This window comes from Xiphias gladius, chromosome 9 (assembly GCF_016859285.1).
Source record: "Xiphias gladius isolate SHS-SW01 ecotype Sanya breed wild chromosome 9, ASM1685928v1, whole genome shotgun sequence".
In the NCBI taxonomy this organism is placed as follows: Eukaryota; Metazoa; Chordata; class Actinopteri; order Istiophoriformes; family Xiphiidae; genus Xiphias; species Xiphias gladius.
Genome location: NC_053408.1, coordinates 4301978 through 4317789, shown reverse-complemented (window position 1 = coordinate 4317789; position 15812 = coordinate 4301978). Strand labels below are relative to the sequence as shown.

Genomic DNA, 15812 nt, shown 5'->3' with positions numbered 1-15812 from the left:
ACATCATGGAGAACATCTCACATCCCCTCGACGACCTGCTAAGCACTTTCAGCAGGATACTTCTTAAGCTCTGCTACAGGAAGTAGTTTCTGCCAGCTGCCATCACTCTGTACAGTGATTCTCCTCTGTGTTGGGGGAGTGGACTCCTGACAGATGTTTTTCAGGTTTTTCCTTGTCCTTCCATTTGATATTATATAATCACATATCAGATTATTCTGATCTTACATTGTGCGGCTCATGACACACACCCACTAGCTTGCACTAATGTACAGTGTATTATAGTACATTACGTTACCACCTTTGTTGTACCTCATTGTTTTTGTGATTAATGTGAAGTGGTTAATGCAACACTGCAATTTCCCCATGGGATTCATAAAATTGTCCGTCCATCCGTCCGTCTGTAAACCTGACAGTGGTGTCACTGGCTGTTGCTGACAGTCACATCACAAATCACTGCGGACACTGCCTGCCGGATACTTCCTACTTGCCTTTCCTCTTTCTCACACGTCCATACAGAGATATAGACACTTTTTCTCCCTCTTTACCTCCAGACTTGCCTTTATTTCTTCCCCTCTGCTTCTTGGTGTTGAAACTGATATTTTATTAAACATAACTTCTATTCATTAACTTCTGTCAATGCTGAATTTAACACAAAAAAAACAAACAGCAGTCCTGGGAATCACTTTACTAACGGCATCAGTATGTTGTGCTTAGGTATCAGCCTCACCAGGAAATAGGACATAACAATGCATTTCAAAATCTTCTCCAAAAATGGAGACAGCGGAGGAGGATGCATGATTTCAGACCGCAGCCAGTAAAGCATTTAATACTGTTGTAAAGATGGTACTTGGCAAAGCAGTAACTTCTGGCCAGCCTATACTGCAATACATCAGTCCTTTCAGTTCTTATCACTCCGTTTTTCCTGAGACGCCCATAAATTGCAGTGCAACTGGCTCTGAATCAAACATAGGAGTGTTTAAGCTTGAAGCACTGACTTTCTACAAAGTATTGTAAGCAGCCATTTTTGTATTTTTCAGTTCACCATCTATAACGCTGTCAGCTCTGGTACATATCTCCAACAATATACCATTTTTGCTGTATTAATGTGTAGAAATAACACATAACTAACATGCATTGCTAGTGGTGCCTGCATTCTGACAACAGGGATCCCGCTGTCATTAAGCCGCAGGCCACAGGCATTTTCAAACCAGTCACGCTCACTCACATTATGTAGCTGTAGCTGTTGTGTCTGTTCCTCAGGGAAACCACAAATTAAGCCAAGTCTACAGAAATATCAGAGGGACACGAAGCGTTAAAAAGAGGGCACGTGTTGAGACATTCTACCCTGGTACAGATGAGTGAACATTACCCCCTTCCTGCCAAACCTACTATGACAAACTACAGTATGTATGTTGGCTTTGCAGCGCCGTCACAGAAATAATTTAAAAATGGTCTTTTCGGATGAGAGATAATGTGAAATAACATTTAGGCTTGACAAGTGTTACCTGACTCACGTTTAGGTCTGGTTAAGGGACCTAAATACTTTTTTGAAATCGACCGTAATGTGTCTGTATCACCGTTTTCCTGATTAAACATTACAATTTTATTCAGGCAGAGATATTGTACAGCTGCTTGTGTTTAGACAACATTTAACACTGGAGAACTTTGGGTTGTTTTGTTAAAAGTAAAATAAAGTTTGTAAAAAATAAATAAATAAATAGAAAACATTCTTGTATCTCTCAAAGTAAAGTATTGAAAAATCAGAACCAAAACTCAGATTTTGTATCAGCACCAGTTTTGAAGAATTTGAAGTGATACCGCGCCCTACTCAAGTTATTTTTTCTTCATTTTTCTGTTGGTGGTGTTTGATTTCTAAATACAGCTTTTCAATTTTGCACCTGTCTCTTCTCAGTCTCCTCTAGAGATTTTTCTTCTTTAAACAAATGGCTGATCTCTGAGGAAATGTGCAAATGGCACAAAAAAAGACTGAGCAGATTGTGATAGTGGTGGCAGTGTGTGGCTGTTCATGTGGAATTTTAATAGGCACCACACAATTCTGCATGCAGACAGACAGACGCACACACACTTCGTGGAACAAAATCTCTCTGTGCTCTGTCTGAAATTAATTCATTTTCCCACGTCAACCAGAGGAAAATGTTATCGCCAACGAACCAAAACCAATTTGGAATAGAATAAAAGATGTACCTGCCCAATTGACAGACACTAAAACCTCTGATCCCATGTTATGCGCTTCATTTTTTTCTTTTGACACTATGATAACCGATTCAACAGCAGGAACACTCTGTCAGTCTCAGAGATCATCATTTCCATTTGCAAATAGGCAGAGCAGACGGGTAGACAGCATACTTAACGAGCACTGAGATATAATGCCCCATAGCCAATCAATAAACAACTTGTGGAAGTGACTCATCACCATTGAGCTCACCCTCCTCACCTCCCAGGCAAAGTGCTGAGGCAAAGCCCTCCCCACAACCGCTTCAGAACGGAGAAGGAGAGATGTGATGGCCCCACTCAGACACAAGTGGCCTGCTGGCAGCAAGTCCATCTCGTTTCATTGATCTGCTCAGGCCAGATCTAAGAAATATGACCGAGGGCCGATTCCCTAATGGGACCGCAAATGCAAGCGGTAGGGCCATGGCCTGTCTGCTTGATCGAAGCCAGGCAGATCGACAGGCCACTCGTCTTGTCATTGTCAGCTAATCGCCTCTACGCCATGCTTCATGTCCCAGTCAGGCCATGGATAATAGCCGGCAGGCCATGTCTTCCACTCTCACACCCAACCCCCATCCTGCTTCAGCTCAATGTCATGCATACATACTGTACATCAACCCCTCACCCCTCTCTACTGTGTCCCGCTCCATCCATCTTCCCATAGGGGGACACAGCGAGTTCTGCGGCTTTGGCTAAGTGTCTCAGTTATGGTGATGCACATACATTTATAAGTGAACGCACCCCCCCCAAGGCATCATGACTTCAGTCTACAGAGCCCTAATTTATATTCAGGCACACACTGCCCACTACTATAGATTATCTGCATTTGGACAGGCTTTTAGAATTTATTGTCTTTAATAGTCAAGGCAATATCTGACTTAGTTGCAGTGATATATAAAAGCAATCAGAGAGAAAAACCCTGCTCAGTTGGTCTACTGATAATATCTTTACACAATATTGAAACAGTAGCTGATAAGATCAGTCAAATCAATCATTTAGAAGGGTAATATTTTTTTTCCCGGGTACACAAATGCAACATCACTTAATCTTGGGATCAAATCACAGAAAATTTATTAAAGTCGAGTTATTAAAGTAAACCTACATAATAAAATGTACTTAACTAATTGGAAAACTATGAGCCGGCCCCAATTTCTTTTCCTTGTTCTTCACTATCATTTATAATCATCATTATGCCTGGGTATCGATCCTCAATACTGTTGCTACCAACTGAAATGAATCTGTAGCATAGCAGTATTGAAAACTTTCAAGTACCCAAAGGTGGTAGGTGAATGTCCAGTCAGATCTGTAATCTTCTTTACTTATTCTTTGATTTAAAAAAAATGTCAGATTCAGGGCGAAGTTATACAAGTTTACACTACTCTCTCTAAGGTATCACAAAAGAAGCATTTTGGTATTGTCACAGCACCAACATTAACATTTTAAATGATACCCAACCTTAATCATTGTACACAGGATTTTTTGTTTCCCTGCACACTGGTTTAGACAAGTAGGTCCCAGCCTAACTAGCTTCTGATCCCTTAAAACTATGACCAGGTCAACCAAAGAGTGATTTTGTCCCAGATTTATCGGAATATTTTTTAAAGGCCTCAAGAAATAAAATTATCCAGTAATTCACATTAAAATAAACAAAAAAAAAAACAGTCTATTATTTTGTGTAGCCAAAATGCTTCCTATCCGGTTAACCATCTTGTGATGCCTCTTAGGGTGTCCCGACCCCCAGATTGGGAACCACTGACCCATGCAAGTCCTACAAGAGGAACTGGTTGCTTGTAATGTTTGGGATCAAGGGAATTGAGCATAGTCCACTGCTGCACTCACTGTGAGGAAATGCTTCTAATGCAACTGTAAATGAAATATAATCTCAGACTTTATGAGAAAGTGCAACTAGAATTACGTGACGCAACTGAAAATCCATGGTCATGCCCTCTGCATCCTCAGCACTCGTCTTAATTAAACATGGTGACAGAGTGACCTTTATGATCTCCCCTCTCTTTTCATAGCATCTGCATTGTCACTTGTTGTCAATAAAACATATTTTTCCACGTTTCAAGTAAGTTTTACGAAGCAAGAAATCTTCACATCACCCACCTCCCTCCTGAACTTTGAATCTGGACTTAATGGGAAAACAATGGACATTTGCTGAACCGACACCTAGAACATTAGCATCGAACCAGTTGCAATGATTAAATGAGCCTTACCATGACTCTGGGAGCTATTGATCTTGGAATTGGCTGGTCAGAATTTATCTTCACTGCCTATGAAGTTGTCACCTACAAACACAAGCAGAAGCAATCTTTAACTAACTTGAGACACTACACCGTGTCCTACAGAAGCGAGAATGAGTTATCCACACTCTGTATAATCCATGTTTCAGATGGTTTTATTTTTATCCTGTCCTGTTGCACTATGAGCTCACCAAGGCAAGTTCCTAACAACTTTTGTTGTAATGGCAATAAAAGGTAACCCAACTCAACACTCAACTAAATGTATACTTCTATATATAAACGTAAAAGTCACCAACTTGTCATCTTAAACAACAGAAGTAGTTTGAAATTAGTCATCAATATCTTTTTTAACCCTTAACGTACACTCTTCCCCTTCTGTTTCCCCCAGAAGTAGCTTTGAGGTTAATAACATCACCTCAGTCCATGGTGTAACATGTAGTATGCAGTATATTCTCTGTATTAGTCTGTTTCAGCTCTTCATTAGAGCTATAACATTTTCACGGAGTGAAATATTCAAACCCAAAACTTTTTTTTTTTTTATAGAAACAACAAATTGAAATATTTTGGATGCCTTGCAAATCATTTTATACACATTTCCCTGACATTCAGAGACATGTTTGGTATCTTTGGAAACTTTGGGATCTCTACTACAAATAAGGTTCTGTGGGTTTGAACAAAGTTTGGATGCTTGCTTTCGGATTTTTATACTGTGGGGAAAATCAGGCAAATTTCTCCATTGACCACATCCTGACCGGTTAAGTAAAATATAATTCTTTTTTTTTCCTCCATTAAATTCTTGTAAAAAAAACAAAAAAAACAAAACAACATGATCTGGGTGGGAATCTCTGACTAAGGTCAGGATGTGTGACAGTGCCTGTGACTGTGGACTTGTCTGACTAACCCCTTCATGTCTTCAAAGGGGAGTGGGACTGACTAAAGTGCCGCTCTGGCCAATGTGACAGAATACAAGTTACAATGACAGGCATACAACTGAAATTGGTTTAACAGCCACACATGTTTTAAAGTTTGAGGCCTGTGTTGCTGTGTGCTTTCTCCAGGCAATGGAAGCAGGCTATTTTCCTCCATGGATGTATGAAAGAGGTAATGGGGGAGATGTACTCACAGCAGCAGCCACTGAGGCTGCCCTCGGTACTTCTCACAAATCAGCCGAGCACTCAGCTAAAGTCCAGGCTGGGGAGAAGAGGAAAGAAAATCACTACAAATAATTTTGTAATGCTTTCACAGAGGAACAAAGAGGGAGGGTGAAAGAAGGGGGTCAGTGGGAGAGAAGTGGAAAGAAAAAGCTAGACGAGGATGAACAGAAGCGCAGTAAAAAGTTGAAATGGATAATAGCGAGACAGAACAAATAAGCACTGCAGACCAAGAAAAAGAGGAGCGTGATGATACATAAAGTCAGAATAAAAAGGAAGAATGGATGAAAGAAGTACTGAACATGAAAGGGGGGGTTGGTGGGGGATGGAGTGCTGTGTCCGGTGCCCTGGGATCCTGCTGCAGTCTACATTATTCATTGCAGCACCAGATTCATCCAGGATGACTTACCTCGCTCATCATTTACATGCTATCCCCATGAATTATTAAAATAATGAGTGTGGGTCTGATGATCCATAAAGGATGGGGGTGAGCTCCCTGCAGGGAAACTTTGACTTGGAGGTCAGTCTCAAGAAGCTATGGCTAAACATAATGCAATGATTCATGGCTGTAAGATTTAAAAACCAGAGGTGAAATGTTTCTCATGTCATTTATTCATTCAGTCAAATGTGTCATTAAATCCAATAAGGTTCAGTTACTGGAAAAGAAGCCCAGCGTGTGCCACTACTTCCAGGAAAACACCAAAGCCCACAGCGCTTGTGTACATATCAAGTCCGACGCAAGGGTGGCCAAATCAATACCTAAAGTATCAACACAACCAATTCTCGTTTTGAGTATTGATACTATCACCAATAGGACAGATACAAAATAAATAGAGCCGTCTCAATCTTCAATGTCTATTTCAACAAAGAGTGGAAAAACATCCTGCCAATAAACTGATGTCGTCATCTTCTGACGAGTGTCAGATCGCGTTCTAGCTTCTCTGCTGCTGCTTGTTATTTTAGAGGGAACAAAAACATGCCACAGACGACTGACCGCACAAGGTGCATTATTTGATAATATCTGTATTTCTGATTCCGGCCCTGGTCTTATTTGATATTGGATTAGAATCAACCAAAATTTTGTGCTAAGACCTCCCCCAACTCCATGTCTCATTGCACCAATATTGTAGAGCCGAACAATATGGGTAAAAATATCTTGACATTTTAAGCCTTGATATTTCTAGGATCTGGTTACGGACAGAGCTTTTTAATAAAAAGTGCAGCAATTAAGCTCCGACTATTATCATGTGCTCCAGACCTTTCCAGATCCTGCCTCAGTTGACCTGTCTGTTGAGGTGGCAGTCTGAGCTCCAAGTTGGCTGATGCAGAGATTCCTTCATCTTTGATCTCAAGTCAGAACCAAAGTTTAACTAACCCATCCTTACATTTTCTTACTGACAGAGATACGCACAAATGTAAACAGTTTTTTAAAAAGAAGAAGAAGAAAAAAAGTAAAAAAGAAAATGCAGCAGCAACGGGGCTGACCCTGTGGCTTAGGGCCTAAGTGACCACAAACCATAATGTCCCTGGTTCATGTCAAACTGCAGACATTTACTGCATCTCTCTCACACTTTCTGAGGATATATAAAGTAATAATAAAGCCATAAAATAAAATAAAAGCAATCGAAATGTCACAGTAACACATGAAACTAAACTCACATTGTTTTTTGTTTTTTTTTATAATTTACCATTTATGTATTTCTGATAAACTGAACCCGAAGATACGAAAACTCTGATGTAACAGTAAAGCTCTTACCAAAATATTTGTGTCACATCGACGCGAATGAGTTCGTGATCCACATTGCTGGCCCGTAGCAGCTTCCGCTCATCTGTGGGTAACAGTAAAGAAATGATTAAGTAAGCATTGAAATCCCTGCCATGTTAGCAACATTATCTAGTAGCCTAAATATGGTATCTAACAATATTATCAAAAATGTCTTGTAAACAGTCACTATAATCATTATATCCACCCAGCCTTGGTGTGCGGTGTGCTCCAGTAGGGCTACTGACATTAAGCAGGAGCAACCTTAACAAAGTCATATCCGACATGAACAAGGAGATACTGTTGCAGCTCTCCTTACCATCGAGCATTAAAAACAGTTTGTAAAAAAAGTTTGAACTTATTTATTGTCTTCCTTTACACGGGACTTTTCCAACTGCACAGGCTTATGGTATTATGGGCGTCTTAGAGTTTTCCAAGTGTCCCACTGAATCAAAATAACAAAAAAAAAAAGAGTCCTAGCACCAAGTCAGTTTCCACTGGGATCACCCCATCACCCAGAGAGACCTCAATCCAGCCTGAAATCTAGCTTCGAGGTACAATCCACATAAGGTAATGTTAGCATTGCTCTATATTTACTACTGCCCTTTAAGTGACCACGTATAGGCTGTATATAGTACATTTCATTAAGATATGCTTATACAGTAGCTCATTATTATAAACTAGATCCAGGTGTGAAACATTAAAGGCTGCTCTAAAGCCTGGAGGTTTGGCAGAGTAGGTTTATATTGTAATCTCATTGTATGAGCTACAATATTCTGGTCACAGGCTCCGTCTCTGTGTCTCTGTGTCTCTGTGTGCGAGTACAGCCCTATTGCCGTGCATACCAACCGTGGCTATTTTGAAAAATATGTCGTGTTTGAGTTTGCTGTCTGTTGTGTGAAACATTCTACAATGGGAATTAGTGTTTGATATAAACTGTCGTTTAAATAAATGCAAAACCCCCAAACAACTGGCTGCCTTCCAGTAACCGCGCAGAAGATGCCTGGTGCAGTTAATAGGAATTTTTTAGTGATTACTACTGTAGATGGCAATAGTGACACACATGAACTTGTTTCACAGTTTTTCAGCACTGAGGTCTGTACTTCTCATGGGGTTTCTTGATGAGCATACAGGATCGCTGCCAATTTGCCAAAAAAAAATATTGGTATGTGATGCAGTTGTATGCAAAAGTTCGTAGGGAAAATTACATATTCTGTCGATTTTTGAGGTGAAAAGAAGTAAATACAACTCCTGCAGCAAACAGACACTAAAAATGAACCTGTCTTCAAATGTGAGTGCACTGTTGTGTTTTATTTAATGAACTTTAAAAATTGGGGGGGGGGTTAAACAGTAACTGTGGCGGATGCAAAAGTCCGGGCCCCCTGCTAAGTCAGTACTTTTAGTCAACCCCCCGGCAGGTATCACAGCTTGCAAACATTTTTCGTAGCCAACTAAACCCGCGTTTGCATACAACTGTGTACCCTTTGCTAATTTTCGGACAACATTTCATACTGTTACTGTTTATCCTTATAGTTTCCTAAAACCTGCAAGGCACATGTAATATTGCTGTTAGACATTGTAGGAAGGTAAAACTGATCATACAAAAGGAAACGGTAAATAATAAGATGCTGTCACACCTTCAAATACCTTTTGTAAATGTATGTATCAGCTAATTTTACTATTTTGAATTCGTTTCATTAGTTTTTTTGGACTTATTTGCATGTTTAGAAAACTACAGTATCAGGGCACAGGGGTGGATAAATAACGAATATATCATGATAATTAAATGAAAAGTCTGGTTTTATTATTATTATTATAATAACAACTTTGTTTAAATATCAAAATTCAATAGCAGGCAACCTCTTAGATAAGGATTCAATACAGTAGTAAACAGAGGTATTTAGTCATTTAATTCTAAAGTAATTAAATTACATTTAATTAAATTTTTAATGAAAATAAACATTTTCTCTGACATTGTTTACATGTTGGGGAAACTTTGCTGCGTATCAATTCAAAAGGCCTGTAAAGAATAACATCGTGATAAATGAAAAGCTCTGGTTTAATATTACCAAAGCTTTGTTTAAATTTCAAAGTCGGCAACATTTAAATATAACAGGCACCTTAGGGCAAAAAAAAAAAGTTAAACACTTTCACTCTAGCGCGGTCTAAGCTAGCTTATTTAGTTCGTTACCTCAACGGCCGCCATGTTTTCTCCTCCTCTACCATTTTTGGGGGAATTAAAAAAGAAAAAGAAAAAAAAAAAGCCCGCGCATTTGAGGAGGCAGTTGATGAGTATCCTCCATCCTGCCTGTCACCGGCGAGACCGCCAAAACACGATTATTTACCCCAAAAATATGTCCTTAAGCAACGCGGACGGACCTTGTCCTTGACCTTGACGTCCTACAAAAAAAAAAAACCCGCGGTTGCGGTTGCGGTCGCTGCGGTAGAGGATGCGGACGCACCTGAACCTACAGCAAACGAGCGGGCGGGGCATGAGGCAGCTTATGTAGGCCGCCTTTTCTAACTGGGTGCGTTTGATTTACCGTCCAGCCAGTTCAGTGTGGAGGTTTTTTTTTTTTTTTTTATTGGACTTTGAACAGGTGCAACCCACGGAGCTGCTTGATTTAGTGGCAGCACAAAGGAAACTCGTCGTTTTACTTCAGTAAAAGTAGAAGTACCGCAATGAAAAGATTTTACACGAGTAAAAGCTCAAGAGCATCAAAATGTGAAGTGCCAAAAGTCAGAGTATTCGTTATTAAAGGTTGGGTTGATTTCTACAAGCCTACTTGTAAAATTTCTCCTTGGGAATCAATAATGTCTTATCTTAACCTATAATAATACATCTTCTTTATTTGTCAAATACATTTTATTATTATCAGTCTGAATCCACAAAGTAAATAAAGTTATCAAATAAATGTAGTGGAGTACTGAAATGAATAAAGAGGTAAAAAAAAAAAAAATACTCACGCAAAAGTACCTCAAAATTGTACCTTTTTTGAAAGCCCAGCAACCCTTCGGGAACTTCTATTGAAAATAGAACTTCAAAATAATTAGATGGGATATTCCAATTATTTTTTTGGAATTGACTTTCCCTCTAGCAGCAGCTGTCAATGAGGCTTGGTAATAACACACAGGAAAGAAGGTCTAAATTTAATGATAAATGGATAGAAAGCTTCAGTGACTCTATTTTTTTTTTTTTTTTAAGCACACTATAGATGAAATGATTAATGTTCCACATAACTGCCCATCGGTGAGGCTTCCTTTACCGGTGAAGCTTTAAATTTCTGTCGCTGAATGCAAGAGGGCGAGATTAACTTTGCACAGCAATCGTGACTGGTCCTGTTTATAGCACATTATTAAGACTAATTTAAGTAAAGCGATTTACATTCAAGACAACATTCTTGTTTAATCTTCTGAGAATATATCCCGCCTGTCAGATTACACCCTGGAAATCAGTGCAATGATGAGATATGGCGAAACTCCGTGGGCATAGCTGCAGTAAAGCCTTTCAAGCAGAAAAAGATCCAGCGCGGGATGGTGATCAAAAGCAGACACACACACACACACACACACACACACACACACTTCCTGTATCAGACAAAATTGCTTATCATTGTTAATCATCATAGTGGACTGAGTCAGTAACTGAGTTTAAAATGTCTCTTTTTTTTTTTTTATCTCGGCACTTCCCTTTGAACTACACAGATATCCATATCCATGCGAGTGCAAACGCATGTTGACATGGCTGAATACCAATCGCCACAAATAAAAAATAAAAAAAGCGCTGTGATCCAAACTGATAAGAAATATGGACTCAATATACTCAATAAGACTTTAGTTCAGTACTAAGAATTGTGTAGGCAGCAGTGTGAAAACAAACGAGGACAATGTTGTTGTCTTGGTTGTTTTGATCCTGCGGGAGTTGGACCTGGGCCCCTTAAGGCGGATTAAAAAGACCCCGAGTTCAGGCAAGATACAAGCACATCAGTCAGAGAGACATATGTAAAACTCATGTGTCCTACTGTATGTCTTACTGGCACATCAAACATGGCTCCTTGCCTGAAAGGAGGCTTTCATCCTTGAGCAGCCTCAAAGCAGTGGGAGAGTAACGTAATTGTGGTGCAGTCGATGAATTACCACATCCTTCGGAGTGTACTCGTGATAAGGGTCTAGGGCGGATGGCAAGAAGAACGCTTAAGAGTCGACGCTCCAGCGTTGCTTCACTCAAGAAATAGTGATACCATGAATGCAAATCCCCTGGTGCCAACAACCGTGGATCAAATTTTTGACTAGACACCAAAAAAAAAAAAACACAATTTTTTTAGGGAGAAATGCTAATTCCCTTGTTTTTCCGAAAACAAAACAATATCAATCAGATTAAGCTAACGTTAGCTCATGCTGTCCACGGCAGACCGTTCCATGCTTCCAGCGGACTCGTTTTAAAACAGCTAACCCTGTAAAAAAAAAAAAAGCGTCTTTAGTATGCACTTGAGGGCGACATACAGATTTCAGGGTAAAAGACTGAGGGTAAAGCTCCAGGCAAACCGTCAGCGTAGCGGAGGATATATGTAGGCGACATGAAAACACAGCATTGCTCTTTTTCTTGCCTTACTGTAGCTGGTCCTGGTAGTATTGTGTAATTATTATAAGGAAAAATGCAGATCAGACTGTTGCATACTTGTTTGTATATTTCACTTTTTAACATCACAAGAGAAAAGGTTTAGGATCAACTGATGAGCCATACAGTACACACAGAAGGTACTCCTTGGCCTGGTGGGTGGGAAGCTATTTCGGCACACATGCTAATGATTGTGGCTTACATTAGAGGAGACACACTGTCTAATCCGTTCCTTGCAGGTTTTGCGGTTGTGCCTTTGTTTTTTCTAAAGGCAAACAAAAGAACACCGGCATCCAAACGCTTCATCAGGAGAAATTCCGAGCTTGACAGGGCTATCACAGGTCGGAGGAGGGGTTTAGCTAACTGTTAACTGTTGAATGTAAACTCCTTTTCGGCTTCACAAAACCCCCAAATGACCAGGCACAGTAGTGAGGAAATGGTAAATACATCCCAGTCTTGGACCTGTCTCGGCCACGGGTCTGGTCGATTAGTCTTTACTCGATCGAGTCCAGTTGGCTTTTTCTTTTTCTTGCCTTTTGCATAATATTCAATGTCACATGCCCTGTTCATTCAGAAGTGTGGAAGAAAACCTTATTTCTTTGTTTTTCCTCTGTCTTGACTCGATCTCAAAGGTCTCAGAGTCTCAGACTCAAGTCAAGTGGTTTTAACTGCAGTCCCGATTCACGCACGCCGTTCCCCTCACTTCTTCTCAGCATCTTCTTCCTCCATTTGCTTCTTCTTCCTCCCTTCCTCTTTACCCTCTGAACTCAGACACAGTGAGATAATAAAACAGCGCAGAGGCCCCTGCTAACACCACCCACATATCCACAGACAAACACCGTTGGAAAACAATAGACCCGACTGTCCTTGAAGAGGGAAAATAAGACAAAAAAAGAAGTAACACAAAGCCAGCACAAAATGCTCAGTAAGCCCTAGGTAATTAATTAACAATGTTCAGATTCAGTCATGGCTTAATACCCAGCAGTGCAGTGCTAAATTGCAGCGAAGTGAAAGCTAATTAGGCCTGTCTCTTATGCCGTGATGTGTTTTATTTATGACTGCATTTCTGGAGCGTTTTCTCAACGTGCGGCACTACCGTGGTTACCGGATAATTTTATTCCGCTGGTTTTAAACTCTGGATGTCACAGAGCAATCATAAATTTATTATTGGGTGGAATGAGTATGTTAATAATGTAAAACAAGAACGGTTTATGAATATTCATAGGTCCTATGATAGATCTGGGTAAGGCTTTATGAGTTGGCTTATGTCTCCGCCCTGGGCAGACAGCTCATTCTCAAACGCTATTCATCATTTGAAGATGTCACTGTGGACTGTCTCAAAGCACTAAAGTGGTTTCAGTCTCAAGTCAAACAGTGTGGGCTCTATGAAACTCTTCCAAAGTTCTGAATCTGACACTATTATCACAGTTTCATACATTTTCAGTGGTTTCTTCTACTTCATTAAAAGGGTTTTCCAGTAATTTCCTTTTGCCTCGACAAACAGGCATCACCATACCCTGACAGGGAGAAATTAACACCGGCCATCAGATATAGGTCCATTTCTGCTCTTGCTGCTCGCTGTCATGTAACATGTTATTGATGTTATCATTGTTATTACTTGGAGGTCACTGGAGCTGACCTTTGAGATAGAATTGCCCCTGTGTCCTGCAGACTGCCTTGGAAGCATTAAAAGCTGTTTCTGAAAACCTATTCTCTCAGTCAACAGCTTCCGACGAGCGTTGGGACCTCACCAGCAGCAGCGAGGGGGTCGCTGGAGTTTTCCTACCCTGGGTTTCAGCTCTCAGGCCATCTACAGGCTTCCTTGCAGGTGGAGGTTTTTGGGGCCACAAACAGCCTAAGAAGAAGCGCTGCTGACACAGAAAAAACTAAAAAAGATGCGAGAAAGATAACGAAGTAAAAGAGGAAGTGTTTGTTTTATTCGAAATAAAAATGCAACACTAGCTATCATTAAGAATCTGGCCTCTCTCATTGAAACTGTGTGTGATTTTACAGAGCAATTTACATAGAATTTCATTTCTAATTATTTTATCAGACTTAGGAAATCGAAACATCATATGTATCTAGTGTATGTAGTAGTGAATGTTCCACACAGAGATAACTTAAGCCACAGAAGAAAAGAAAAAAAAATGCTAATCCTAGTATAACAGTTTAGGTTTTGGAGCACACCAGAGAAAAGATTTAAATGTACATACAGACAGGTGACGAGTTGAAGGAAAAACATGGCTCGAGGCTTACTAACCCACTTCATGTTGGGTTTTACATTTATTTCATTCACCACGTCAGTACATTATTTACAAAATCTAAAGAAGGTTCTAGAGGTCCTTTACGAGGTTCTAGTGGTTATTGAGGAGGTTCTCAGGATCGTTTAGGGTGTTTTAGTGGTCAATGGTAAGGTTCTAGGGGTCCTTTAGGTTGATCCAAGGGTTGTTTAGAAGGTTGAAGTGGTCCTTCTAAAGGTTCTGCGGATGATTTTAGGAGGTTTTAGTAGTCGTTAAGAAGGTTCTACTGGCCCATTCTGAGGTTCTAATGGTCACTGTGAAGGTTCTCCATGTAGTTTTGGAAGTTTTAGCGGTCAGTGAGAAGGTTGTAGAGGACCTTTAAAAGGTTCAAGGAGCCTTGGAGGTTTCAGTGGTCCTTTAAGAGGTCCCATAAGTCCTTCGGAGGGTTTCTAGTGGGCCTGTAGGAAGATCTGATGATCATTATGGAGTTTGTAGGTGTCTTTTGGGGGATGTAGTGGGTTTTCCCGAGCTCCTAGTAGTCCTTCAGGAGGTTTTATAGTGGGTCTTTAGGGGATTTTAGGAGTCCTCTAGGTGCTTAAAGACCTACGGGTGATTTTGCAGTGATGTGTTAGGCAGTGTTCGCCACCACCATCAGCAAAAAAACCAAATGAGGGAATGTCCTCTGGAAGAACGCTGTTCATCCCTCCAGCAGAAATCCATACACTTGAAGAATGTTTGACAAGGGGCACTGAAGATGTTCTGGAGGCTCCTGGTGGAACATCACATTACTAACATACTTTGGTTTCTTTTCCTTTGATTTCCATACCATATAAATATAAATAGCACACCATGCTGCCATGGACAAACATATAATCAACATTCTGCATGCTGTTCTGCATCATTCCACATCTATTTCTACTTTTCACCATCTCCTGACTTATGGACTTTATATAGCACAAATTTATTTTACTGTGTTTGCCAGAACAGCCATTAAAAAGTAGACTGACCTTAAGGAAGTCTGCAGGCACTCTGACGAAGCCCCCCAGTGCATTTCAGTGACAGCGCAGCAGCTTCAAGGTGGCACTGTCATCTGTCGTCAGTCCTGCCCTTGGCTTTTTCAGTTAGTTAAAAGACCCCGTGAGGTATCCAGAGCTCATAATTAATTGATCCAATTCTGGTTTGGTTCTATTTATAGCCGGCCGCTTCCGTACAGTAACATCTCCTTCTCCTCTTCCCTCGTACACGAAACGCACAACACTCATCCTCAGGCGCATTATTATGAGGTTGCACTGCGCCGGTGTCACAGCAGGGTAAGTGAAAAAATTAATCTACGGTTTGTCATGTTTTATCTCATCCCTGATGCTGCCACGTCCACAGAAAAAACAGAGCACACGCAGTGGGGGCCTTGTGGGGCATGCATATTTCAAATGCTCAATCTGAGAAGATGGCATCGCCTCGTGTTCTCCCAGTTGCCGAGGGCTTGTCTGGGGCGCCGCCTTTCTGGCAGGGTTGACTTCGGTATCGCACGATGCTGCTGGCTGCGTTGGCAGCCATGTGATTTTG

At 40.6% G+C, this 15812-nt stretch overlaps 1 long non-coding RNA gene across 1 annotated transcript in view; it reads right to left on the bottom strand.

The window, feature by feature from the left end:
• The window catches only part of LOC120794580, a 164405-nt gene extending 154625 nt beyond the window's left edge, over positions 1-9780 (bottom strand). Inside the window, exons 1-2 of the long non-coding RNA XR_005708137.1 lie at positions 9583-9780; positions 7386-7458 (exon numbers count right to left, since the gene is read on the bottom strand). This is a non-coding gene — a long non-coding RNA (uncharacterized LOC120794580). The remainder of the gene's footprint in view (positions 1-7385; positions 7459-9582) is intronic.
• Between the last annotated feature and the right edge of the window lie 6032 nt (positions 9781-15812).